Source organism: Salvelinus namaycush, chromosome 26 (genome assembly GCF_016432855.1).
Source record: "Salvelinus namaycush isolate Seneca chromosome 26, SaNama_1.0, whole genome shotgun sequence".
NCBI lineage: Eukaryota > Metazoa > Chordata > Actinopteri > Salmoniformes > Salmonidae > Salvelinus > Salvelinus namaycush.
In genome coordinates, this window is record NC_052332.1 from 37,083,029 (window position 1) to 37,094,684 (window position 11,656).

The window sequence follows — 11,656 nt, forward strand, 5'->3', positions numbered from 1 at the left end:
CTGCTGCTACTGTTTATGATCTATCCTGTTGCCTAGTCACTTTAACACTACTATATGTACATAGTTACCTCAATGACCTTGTACCCCTGTAGCGACTAGGTACTCCCAGGATATGGCCATGTTATTTTCAACTAGTTGGCACAGCTGGGAGCTGAGGGGGGGGGGGGTCTACAACAGGCGGCAACAGTGAGAGACTTATAAAATATCCAGACACAATGGGTCCCTGACTAGAGGTGGTCAGGAAGATCACTGTGTATTTATTCCTTGTGTCACTTTAAATGTATATACACTGCTCAAAAAAATAAAGGGAACACTTAAACAACACAATGTAACTCCAAGTCAATCACACTTCTGTGAAATCAAACTGTCCACTTAGGAAGCAACACTGATTGACAGATTGACAATAAATGTCACATGCTGTTGTGCAAATGGAATAGACAAAAGGTGGAAATTATAGGCAATTAGCAAGACACCCCCAATAAAGGAGTGATTCTGCAGGTGGTGACCACAGACCACTTCTCAGTTCCTATGCTTCCTGGCTGATGTTTTGGTCACTTTTGAATGCTGGCGGTGCTCTCACTCTAGTGGTAGCATGAGACAGAGTCTACAACCCACACAAGTGGCTCAGGTAGTGCAGCTCATCCAGGATTGCACATCAATGCGAGCTGTGGCAAGAAGGTTTGCTGTGTCTGTCAGCGTAGTGTCCAGAGCATAGAGGCGCTACCAGGAGACAGGCCAGTACATCAGGAGACGTGGAGGAGGCCGTAGGAGGGCAACAACCCAGCAGCAGGACCGCTACCTCCGCCTTTGAGCAGGAGGAGCACTGCCAGAGCCCTGCAAAATGACCTCCAGCAGGCCACAAATGTGCATGGATGGCACATCATGCACATGCAAACTTATAAAATATCCAGACACAATGGGTCCCTGACTAGAGGTGGTCAGGAAGATCACAATGAGTATTTTATTCGTCTATGTGGGCGCAATCAGAATGTGGACAAGATGAGTACAAAGGATGCATGTTAGAACCAGGTATAATCAGTACAAAGGACACATGTTAGAACCAGGTATAAACGGGAATTATATTTCATATATAATAACTATTGTATTTTTAGGAAACATAAATTTTAAAAAAAAGACAACATTACAAAATTTGTTTTTAACTGAAGAAATAAGCTTTGTGTTAGCATTAATCAATGTTCTTAGGGGAGGCAGCCATATTGTAGACCTATCTTGAGTTTCTCTAATCTATGAGGGATGGGGTACACCTAGTATCGGCAGAGGGCAACAAAGACACTCTGCACTGGCCGGTGGCTGCAAACAATTTGAAGGAGTAGTTCACACCACAAATTACATCATACAATCTATGTTCCAAGGAAGACTGCAAGCCACGATTTGTTTGATTTATTTTTTATTGATGCCATAAATCAATGTTGCCACCTGTCAATCAATGATTTTAGTGGGTGGGATAAGGATGATTTAAGGGTTTCACTGTCCAGATCCATCTACATTGTACAATGTGTGTCTGACTACCACCGGAAGAGGTCAGGAAGTCCTCACCACAATCAGATCCCAATGTGTCTTTTGATTGTCTACACCCATCTAAAAGTGTGGTCACAACTAGAATGTGAGGGAAAAGCACGTTAGGACCTAAATAAAAACGGGGCTATAGAATCTTTGTTCCAAGGAAGACTGTAAGCCACGATTTGTCTGCAATGTTTCCGCGTTCGCGGAGACCACATTTAGATTTTATTAGGATCCCCATTAGCCGACAACAATTAGCCGACGCCAATGGCGACATCTAGTCTTAATGGGGTCCGACACATAACGAAAAATACAGTCAAAAGCCTTTACAATTTACATACCTTTAAAAACATTAACATGTAGTGTGTGTGCATCTAATAGTTACACCTTCATGTCAGTACATACACACAGCAAGTAGGTTACATGGGGGAGAGGCGTTCACGGTAAACACTGCATATAGGGAGCAATAGTAATGGCATCTTTTTGTAGGAACTAACTCCGCCATGGCTTGTTGGCCAAAGCCTATGGGGAAATTAATGGTGTTTTTTTTGTAGGGTTTTTGGATTAATGCTGAAAATAAGGACTGTGGTAAAAACAGGCTTAGGAGATCTTATCTAATCTTCATCAGCTAACGTCACTTTTGTGAATTTTGAAGCATTTATGTAATCAAAACAAACACATAAATCACAAATGCTTTGTAATGAATCAAAGTCATGTTAACTGACTGATATCTCATTAAACATCCTAAGCCTGTTAACCTCAAACCTTATTTTCGTTGTCTGCTGCTATAGCCCATCCGTAACAAGGATTGATGAGTTGTGCGTTCTGAGATGCCGTTCTGCACACCACTGTTGTACTGCGCCATTATTTGACTGTTTGTGGCCCGCCTGTTAGCTTACACGATTCTTGCTATTCTCCTGTTTTTTGTTTGTCGCGCCATCCTCTGTAAACCCTAGACATAATGGATCCGTCGCACCTGGCATCGACGCTCAAAGTGTCTTATGTCACTCGTTTTGCTCATTCTAACGTTCAATCGAACAGTAACTGAATGCTTCGATGCCTACTTTATATAGCAAGCCACGGCCACATGCCTCACTCTCTGAGAGATGGCGGAAGTGGATGCGGAGTTGGAATCAAGCAGCGCGTCGAGCAAAGTTGGTGAAGATGAATGTTCTGAATGGACAACATTAGTGTAAAAAAAAAAATCGAACAAAAAGGAAATGGTCTAAAATTGGAGTGGAGGATACGTGTATGAACGATAATCCATCGTTTCATGTTGGGATGCGTTTGTTGAATAAGGATACATATGTAGGAGACTCGTTTGAGGTGTCAAATTGTGAATATATGTGCTGGGGGAAAAAAGGAGTCCGAGTGACCAGGAGTGGTCTTATTTTATTCATTGTTTTTCTGAATAATAGAGGAAGATTGCAGTTGGCCTCAAAAGAATCCGGACAACAGAAGTATTGTGCTTTGAACTTCAGCGCAGTGCACCCATCAAAGGAGACATCTTAGACAGAGGTTCAGGTTGAACACCGAAAGAGACTTCCTGGTGTGGTTAGTTCCCAGCGTCTGACCTGCTGGGTCGCTCCTGTTTTTTTAATGAAGAGCACCTACAGTACCAACGCATGTGGAGCTTGGTTATTTAAGATACGCTGAAAGAGCTTTTGGCCCCAAACCACTGCAGTTGTAACAGTATAACTTTACGTCCGTCCCCTCGCGAACCAGGGACCCTCTGCACACATCAACAACAGTCACCCACGAAGCATCGTTACCCATCGCTCCACAAAAGCCGCGGCCCTTGCAGAGCAAGGGGAACCACTACTTCAAGTCTCAGCGCAAGTGACGTCACCGACTGAATGGCTGCTAGCGCACACCACCGCTACCTAGCTAGCCATTTCACATCGGTTACACAGTGTAAAAGAAAATAAGAATTTGGCCATGTTTTTACATCTGCATTGCTTGCTGTTTGGGGTTTTAGGCTGGGTTTCTGTATAAGCACTTTGTGACATCAGCTGACGTAAAAAAAGAGCTTTATAAATACATTTGATTGATTGATTGTTTCAGGTGTGTGCAGACGGATGGATTATACTAAAGAAAGTTGTGTAGAAGCACGACAGTCTCTGAGAGATGGCGGAAGTGGATGCTGATTGTGGTGGGGATTATGACCCCAAGAGCCCTGTAAGGGTGAAGAAGATTGAGGTGGAAAAACTTAAGAGCGGTCAATCGAATCTCCTATGTGGAGGTGATTAAAAGTGTTGAGAAAACAAGTGACGCTAGTAAAGATATGGTATTGGATGGATGTCGTGCCTGTAGTAAATGTTAGCTGCCAGTCAAAAGATACCATCTGTGTTAAAAAGGTGGATTTTGTGATGTTCATTGCCACAGTTCTAAACTCAAGTCTCAAAGAAGTCAAAGAAACTGGACATTATTGTGGCTGAGGCAGAAAGGTTTTTGGTACTGTGTAGGGATTTGTTTTGTTTTTAATAGAGCACTGGTTTGATTTAGGTTTACTTAATTTTTTGTTTTTGGTAGTTTGTTCCGTTTTTCCTGTTTCCATCCCACACAGAAGAGGGCGGGTGTACACTAAATGGTGCAAACGCCAAAATACCATTGAAGAAGAAGACTCGCCGTCTGTTGGAGTGATCAATTTTCGTGAACAGGTTGATGTACTAAATAAACTGGCCTGGCCACTGAGCGTATGTAATAGCCTAAACATTACGACACTTCTAGTCAATAAAATAAGCCTCACGTAATTCGACAACCTCTCATACACCTCCATACAAAAAAGGGCTTAACTCACGTGGACACATTTTGGGCGGAGTAAATCCTCTCGCTTCGCCTCTCCATCTGATTACCTTGAAAACAACGGTCGGACATCTTGGACGCAGTGTCCAATTCTTGAATTTATACCAGTGGTCGAATCAGTAGCTAGTGCTTTGAAAACTTCATCGGAGTGTCGGCGCTCCGGTATCACGAGTCCAATCACGAAGCCTCTAGCTCGACCGAACGAAGCACATACCATAATATATATTTTGGTACTTCCTAGCTACTGTAGTTAGCAACAACAATGAGAAACTGCTGTGCGGTGAATTGTGCTAATCGAGGTGGTCAAGGATGGAGATTCTTCACTATACCAAGAGGATCTCACCCCTTCCAAAAGAATAGAAGACGGTTGTGGCTGCAAGCCATAAAACGAGTGGATTGGGGCCCTGATGGTCTGAGGGGTGATTATAGCTTGTGTGGAGCTCATTTCATCTCTGGTAAGTATTCTTGGGCTAGTTAGCAAATGCTAATACGTTTGCTAGTTAAAGATAAAATCACGGAATCAATAAAAATAACAGCGCAATACCCGCCTTTGTTTAGCTAAAAAGTTAGGGAATGGGGCTGGAGAAATGTACTTAACCACTGAAATTCACATGTGTGTCGTGAACAGCGTGAGCAACAATAGTGGAATCGGCTGTTCGCCTTTCAAATAAAATGACCCTGTTGACGTTTATGCAAACTGATATAAATTGAGGAATCATCACACAATTGGACTAGATAGACCCACATGGTTGGAATGTTAAAAAAAAAATTAAAAAAAATCAACAGACAGAGTTAATTTGAAAAAAAAAAAATCTGAAATGTATTAGACTTCATAATTGCATTGTGGGCAAAAGTTACAACCTTACCCCATTTCATGGACCCAAGATCCATAGGTATCAGCCTACACAGTGACACCCACAGATTACAATTCTTGAAAAGTATACACAAATATTAGCGTAGTAGCTTCTTATCGTGGGACTTCAGTACCTCCAGCTTTTCCTGTTGAAAAGCAATATCCCAATTTATAAATACAGTAAAGTGCACACACTGAAGGGTAAATTAATGCTTTGAGCAAAATAGTGTTTTTCTAGACACAACTGCAAACTTCAATGAGTAGGGCAGTAGGGCATCAAATCGACATGTATTTGTCACATCCACGGAATACAACAGACCTTACAAGCCATTAACCAACAATGCAGTTCAAAAAACATATATTTAGGAAATAAATTAAAAAGTAACACATTAAAATAACAATAACGAGGCTATATACAGGGGGTACCGGTACCGAGTCAATGTGTGGGGGTACAGGTTAGTCGAAGTAATTTGTACATGTAGGTAAGGGTAAAGTGGGTGGGGTGGGGGGTCAATGTAAAAAGACCGGGTGGCTGTTTGATGAATTTTTCAGCAGTCTTATGGCTTGGGGGTTGAAGCTGTTAAGGAGCCTTTTGGACCTAGACTTGGCGCTCCGGTAGCAGAGAGAACAGTCTATGACTTGGATGACTGAAGTCTTTGACCATTTTTGGGGGCTTTCCTCTGACACTGTCTAGTTGGTTATTCAAGGAGTTGGTTTGATGGGAAGTTGTGATGTCAATAGAGAACAAAAGAGGAAAGTCCCCCTCTCACTTGTGCCATGTCATGACTTACCTGGACCACTTAATGAGATATGCCTTTTGTTAAGTAATCAGGTGCTAAATGAGGTGAAAAGGAGAACGGAGTGCCATTTTAACTGTGTGAAATCAACTTACTATTCGGGTCTATTGTGTGTATGGAACATATTGAGATATACCGGACACTTGAGAAATTTAACCAACCCATAAAGCATTCCATGCATCATCACATTTGCAGAGACTTATGTAAGACAGCCTACTATTCAGAATGTGATGAGTAGATTGGCTAGTCATAATTTAGGTTTATAATACAACTGAATCACTGTTTTGAAAAAAGACAGTTCAATGCATGGCTGAGTGGCGTATAGCGTAGAGGCCTGGGCTATAGGCCATATCAGATGTGTTTCTTCTTTCTTTGCACGGGAAAACACATTTCATACAATTCCTACTACACTTTGTATGACTGGAGACATCAGCAGAATCTTTTCTTAAAATGACAAATTACAGGGTAGCCTACTCTGCTGACAATGACAACAGATCAATAACATCAACGCTGTCCATATAAACCGGCAGAGAAGGGGAGACACAGAATACTTTAACTGTAGTTGATTTGATTAAAACACATAGGATGTGTGTGTGTGTATATATATATGCCTGTTTTTAAAATGTTCAACCAATTGATCAATCAAGTACTTGGGAGTAAGGCTAGATGGTACACTGTCTTTCTCTCAGCACATATCAAATCTGCAGGCTAAGGTTAAATCTAGACTTGGTTTCATCTACCGTAATAGCTCCTCTTTCACCCCTGCTGCCAAACAAACCCTGATTCAGATTACCGTCTTACCCACGCTAGATTATGGAGACGTAATTTATAGATCGGCAGGTAAGGGTGCTCTCGAGCGGCTAGATGTTCTTTAACATTCGGCCATCAGATTTGCCACCAATGCTCCTTATAGGACACATCACTGCACTCTATACTCCTCTGTAAACTGGTCATCTCTGTATATCCGTCGCAAGACCCACTGGTTGATGCTTATTTATAAAACCCTCTTAGGCCTCACTCCCCCCTATCTACTGCAGCCCTTATTCTCTACATACAACACCTGTTCTGCCAGTCACATTCTCTTAAAGCTCCCAAAGCACCCGCATCCATGGCTCGCTCCTCTTTTCAGTTTGCTGCAGCTATCGACTGGAATGAGCTGCAAAAAACACTCAAACTGGACAGCTTTATCTCCATCTCTTCATTCAGACTCAATCATGGACACACTTACTTAAATATAGGTTAAATAAAATAAATCAATTGAACAGGTCAGGGTTCCATAGCCCTAGGCAGAAACTGGATCAGCTGCACGACCAGGTGGACTGGGGACAGGGGGGCACTGTAGCCCCATCTGACAATACTCCCTGACAGGGCCAACCAGGCAGGATAAACCCCATCCACCCCACACCACCATAGGGATAGGCTGATACCCCATTTCATGGACCCAAGATCAATAGGTAAGGCTGTACATTGCAATATGAATGTCCAATACACACAATAGACTGACTGGGAAGGTGATTTCCCAAAACTGAGGCTATAAAGTGTTTTACATTTTACGTTGTCTACAAATATTGGAGTAAAACAAGCGTATATGTTGGGTTCTGATGTGGTACAACAGTTGAACTAAGCTCATGAGCTCATTCAAGAAACAGTGGGTGGCCTCCCGGGTGGCGCAGTGGTCTAAGGCTGTGCCACCAGAGATTCTGGGTTCGAGCCCAGGCTCTGTCGCAGCCGGCCGCGACCAGGAGGTCCATGGGGCGACGCACAATTGGTTGGGTTGTGTTTCGGAGGACGCATGGCTCTCGACCTTCGCCTCTCCCGAGTCTGTACGGGAGTTGCAGCGATGAGACAAGACTGAAACTACTACCAATTGGATACCACGAAATTGGGGAGAAAAAAGGAGTAAAGTAACATTTAAAAAAAATAATCATATCATTCAACTAAGGATTCTAGCTTTAAAGGAATAATTCACAAAAATTACAAAATTACATATTGGTTTCCATACCCTGCAATGGACAAGCAATTAAATGATTTGGTTTTGTTTACCATGTCACTGTTTCCAAATGTGAATTTCTTAGCATTTGTGGCAGATCCAACGCAGGTCAATGGTACTGATATTATCCTTTTTTTTGTTGCTTCATATCCAAATCTTCTAGAATGAACTACAATGCATACACAATCAATTCGAGATACTTAAGGATGATTTTGACATAATTTAGCTAGCCAAGATAAAATAACCTTCTAGTAAGTCAGATAAGTTTGCTAGCCAGTCCATTGACTAATCACCATTTTTCTTTCCAACCAGGAGAACCTTCTATGGACTGCGACAGCCCCGATTTTGTTCCATCAATATTTCCCCAAGGCAAACAGACAAGGTATGTTTGTATTCATTACATTTTGTGTTTTCCATTTTAAATGCATTTTCATTCAGTTGCTAATTCTCACTTGAGCTCTACTATTGTCCCCTAGAAACTCAAAGACAAGATGCAGTAAAGCACAGTCTAATGGCAGTGCTGTTGCCCTGGCAAGTCCAGACACAGAGGTTGATGTCCCTCCTGACTGTTCTGAAGGTACACAGTTATGTTAACACTTAGGCTTTGACATTGTAAGGCATTAGTGCTGAGCGATTAACCAAAATGTCAGTTATTTTTCGTTTTTTAAACAACTAATTGACAGATGTCGGTTAAATTATTTTAATTCCATTTTGTTCAGTTTTTTTTTCTTTGTAGAACTACAAAATTGTTATTTTGTCAAGACATCATAGGCAGCAGCTTTTATAGAGATGAGATGATGACTTGGAATTAAATAATAGTAATTAAATACCACAAATGTAATATACACAACAACAAACCCCTGTGTCCTGGAGAACAGGAGCAGAGGTAAAGGGAACAGGGTAGGAGACGTAAACACACAGGTTATATATATATATATTATTTAACTAGGCAAGTTAGTTAAGAACAATTCTTATTTACAATGATGGCCTAGGAACAGTAGGTTAACTGCCTTGGTCAGGGGCAGAACGACAGATTTTTACCTTGTCAGCTCGGGGATTCGATCTAGCAACCTTTCGGTTACTGGCCCAACGCTCTAACCACTAGGCTACCTGCCACCGTATTGGCTTGAGGGGGAATATACACGGCTGTGACGATAACTGACAAAAATTGTCTTGGGAGTTAATACGGTCAGCATTTGGTTGAGGTAGGTCGGGTGAACAAAAGGACTTGAGTTTCCTGTACGTTACCACAATCACACCATGAGTAGTTAATCATGAAACTTACACCTCCCCCATTCTTCTTCCCGGAGAGTTCTTTATTCCTATCTGCACAATGTACTGCGAACCCAGCTGGCTGTATTGACGGGGACAGTAAATCCAGAGAGCCATGATTCCGTGAAGCAGAGTATGTTACAGTCCCTGATATCTGTCTGGAAGAAGATCCTCGCCTTGAGCTCGTCTACATTATTGTCCAGGGAGTGAACATTAGCGAGTAATATACTCAGTCTAATTGAGTGAATGTCAGTGACTGACATAACAAAAGAACTGCTGATGCACAACCAAATTTCAAAATGACACTTTGTGTATTCTACTATTCGAACCCTTTGATATTTTAAGTAGACATTGTGCAACAATATTGAACTTTAAAAGCCTGTTTTATGAAATGAATTGCCCTTTCATATAGACCACATGGAACATTTCATCAATCATTTTTTTTTTTATATGAACAAAGACTTGCTAAAATGCCCAAATTCAGTCCCTCTGTGCACCCTCTGTGACTTCTAGGAAGGTTTTACCCCACTTAACTCAAGTTTTCACCATCATCGTAAAGCCCTAGTTATTTTGTTGCTTTGAAAATACCTTTCTAAAGATGATTTATTTCATGTGATTCGTAATTTATTTAAAGGTGGAATCCGCAGGTTGTGGGCGACCACCATGCTGCCCCACTTCTTCTTGTTTTTTCACTTTGAACAAAAACAAGGGGGTTGGTCCTATGCTGCTCTGGGCTGGCCTTCTGGGAAAGGTGTATCTTGGCGCTATTTCCCGCCCACTCAAATGACATTTCTAGAGAGAGGAAGTGGCACGTGACTTTCTAAAGCCGCTAAAGATAAATACAACAGATGCAGCCATCAAGCTAACTTGCTGCACTTGCCTCTCGGTTCCTGGCTTGTGTGTTGCTGTCATCACTCGCCCTCCGTATAGATGTTCATGATCACAAGCAATCTTTCATCATTTCATATCACCGTCATTTGTCTGTAAAAACAAAGTTGAGCAAATAAAGTAAAAAAAAATTTTTTTGCCCAGGCTCTGACATTGTACATGATGCATTGTCATGCGCATCTTTGTGACAGATGTTCTCTACTATAATTAGCTAGCCAATAACACTGGGAAAAAGAAGAGAAAAATATTTTGGTGGAATGTGACATAGCAATAAATGTACAAAGAAATGGAAGTATGCTTTTTTGCCAGTTGTGTTATTATAATAACTTAAACATTTAGCTACAATTTGATTTTCATTTATTATGTACCTGTCTAGTTAGCTAGCTAATAGATGCGATGACAAGGTAAATGGAACACAGGCCGTGAGGGATAAAGGACGCCGGATTGGCACACATTCAAGAAATCTGATCTGACAAAGTGGATATTTGTCAAATCTGTCATGATTGGGGCATTGTAACAAGCCCAGATTGTGGTTACTAAAGTTTGATTTGGATATGTTTGGGTGTTTTCACTGCATAACATTTAACATTTTAGAAGTGAAATGCTAACCCCCGTGCGTATAAGCTGGTATCATACAGTTGAAGTCGGGAGTTTACATACACTTATTTTGGAGTCCTTAAAACTCCACAAATTTCTTGTTAACAAATTATAGTTTTGGCAAGTTGGGTAGGACATCTACTTTGTGCATGACACAAGTAATTTTTCCAACAATTGTTTACAGAGAGATTGTTTCACTTATAATTCACTATATCACAATTCCAGTGGGTCAGAAGTTGACTGTGCCTTTAAACCGCTTGGAAAATTCCAGAACATGATGTCATGGCTTTAGAAGCTTCTGATTTGAGGCAATTGGAGGTGTAGCTGTGGATGTATTTCAAAGCCTACCTTCAAACTCAGTGCCTCTTTGCTTGACATCATGGGAAAATCCAAAGAAATCAGCCAAGACCTCAGAAGTCTGGTTCATCCTTGGGAGGAATTTCCAAATACCTGAAGTTACCACGTTCATCTGTACAAACAATAGTACGCAAGTATAAACACCATGGGACCACGCAGCCGTCATACCGCTCAGGAAGGAGATGCGTTCTGTCTCCTAGAGAAGAACGTACTTTGGTGCGAAAAGTGCAAATCAGTCCCAGAACAACAGCAGAGGACCTTGTGAAGATGCTGGAGGAAACAGTAAAACGAGTCCTATATCGACACAACCTGAAAGGCCGCTCAGCAAGGAAGAAGCCACCGCTCCAAAACCGCCATTAAAAAACCCAGACTACAGTTTGGAACTGCACATGGGGATAAAGATCGTTCTTTTTGGAGAAATGTCCTCTGATCTGATGAAACAAAAATAGAACTGTTTGGCAATAATGACCATTGTTATGTTTGGAGGAAAAAGGGGGAGGCTTGCAAGCCGAAGAACACCATCCCAACCATGAAGCATGGGGGTGGCAGCATCATGTTGTGGGGGTGCTTTTCTGC